Source organism: Rattus norvegicus, chromosome 15 (assembly GCF_036323735.1).
Source record: "Rattus norvegicus strain BN/NHsdMcwi chromosome 15, GRCr8, whole genome shotgun sequence".
NCBI lineage: Eukaryota > Metazoa > Chordata > Mammalia > Rodentia > Muridae > Rattus > Rattus norvegicus.
The window spans coordinates 82,579,496-82,581,247 of record NC_086033.1 but is presented as its reverse complement, the minus strand read 5'-3'; the positions used below and the strand labels follow the sequence as shown (position 1 = coordinate 82,581,247).

Here is a 1,752-nt window from a genome sequence, read left to right as displayed (position 1 = left end):
TTTGTGGTTTTGACTTAAAGGTTTTATGTAGTCCAGGTTGGCCTCAAACTTGCTAAGTAGCCAAGGTTAGCTTTGAACTTGTGATTCCATGTCTCAATCACTCAAGGGTTAGATTATAAGCATGATCTAGAAAATATTATTTAAAAAAAAACTTTTCTGCAACTTTTTTGTCGTCATAAACAGGACAGCTGATGGCCAACCCCAGTCTGCACTGGGACTGCAAACTCATCTTTTATGTCTAGCTCAAAGCCAGGCTCCTCAACTGGAACTTTCTTTTAAGATCCCTATATTGAAATGACATCTTGTGCTCGCTTCGGCAGCACATATACTAAAATTGGAACGATACAGAGAAGATTAGCATGGCCCCTGCGCAAGGATGACACGCAAATTCGTGAAGCGTTCCATATTTTTGAGCACCAGTGGAAGGGGAAGCCCTGGGTCCTGCTAAGACTGAACCCCCAGTGAACTAGACTGTGGGGGGGAGAGTGGCAATGGGGGGAGGGTTGGGAGGGGAACACCCATAAGGAAGGGGAGGGGGGAGGGGGATGTTTGCCCGGAAACCAGGAAAGGGAATAACACTCGAAATGTATATAAGAAATACTCAAGTTAATAAAAAAAAAAGAAAGAAATGACATCTTGCTCCAGTTTATACATCTGACCAATCCAACTGGCCATCATTCCCTTGTCTTGTTTCTTCTATTGTTGCCTGAATTATCCCTGGCTGGGAGGTTACTGGCAACTGATACCTGCTGGGAGAGAGCATGTGTGTCCATTTTCTTTTAAAGTATGGCTCTTGGCAGGTCAACCACACACTGGTGTATGGCACCACAGCTAAGGGTATGTGGGAAATATAGCTGAGATCTGCTGAGTTTGGAGGGAGGGCATTAAGTGAAGAAATTGAAGAGGTAGGGGTGGGTCTGGGAGGACTTAGAAGGAGGAGTAAGGATTGAATAAGAAAAAACTACACTGAGTGAAATTCTCAAAGGATTAATAACATTTTTACAGGTTTAAGCATTTTCCTAGTTCTACTGCCTGCCTCTACATTCTTCCTTTTACAAGAGATTGAAGAACTTAAGACTTGAAATAGTATGTAACATGTTTACTCACACACCACAGTGCCGTGAAGATTGTAGATGTTTGATAGATGCTGGCTTGTGGCACAGTGTTAATATCTAGAAATGTTTTAAAAACTACATTGTTAGGTTAAATTTTTCTCCTGGGAAGTTCACTGAGGGAATCCACATGTGGATGGATGGATGGATGGATGGATGGATGGATGGATGGATGGATGGATGGATGAATGAATGACAAATGAATGTAAATGACAGCTTTCTATCAGACTCTAAAAAGTTTTCATTGATACTAGATCACCATTTAAATAATCTTGTCTATGGAACATGTGACCCTAAAAGTTCAGGCATTGAAGACTAGATCTAAAACTGTATGTCCATGATATTTGGAGCAGAAGTCTTTTAAAAGAGGTAATTGGGATTCATTGACATTATGAGAATGGAGCCCTGTCTTAGCCAACATTTTTTTAAAGTGGAAATATTTCCATTTATTAATAATTTTGAAGCAAAATCACACAGCACATAATAGGAGACGTTAAAATTTTAATGAAAATGTTATCATTCATTCATCTCTTTACTGTTTCAGGTTCTTAACATATTGAGCTGAAGTATCTGTGTGGCTTTTAACATCAGTGTGAAATTTAGTCTGTCAGAGTCATGATCAAGAGTAGCCTGAACTAGG

The 1,752-nt window shown here is 40.0% G+C and overlaps 1 non-coding gene across 1 annotated transcript; it reads left to right on the top strand.

Annotated features, from left to right (window-relative positions):
• Positions 1-304: 304 nt before the first annotated feature.
• Positions 305-411, top strand: LOC120097293 (U6 spliceosomal RNA). Its single transcript, XR_005494503.1, has one exon. It is a non-coding gene; the product is annotated as a U6 spliceosomal RNA (small nuclear RNA).
• The last annotated feature ends 1,341 nt before the right edge of the window (positions 412-1,752 follow it).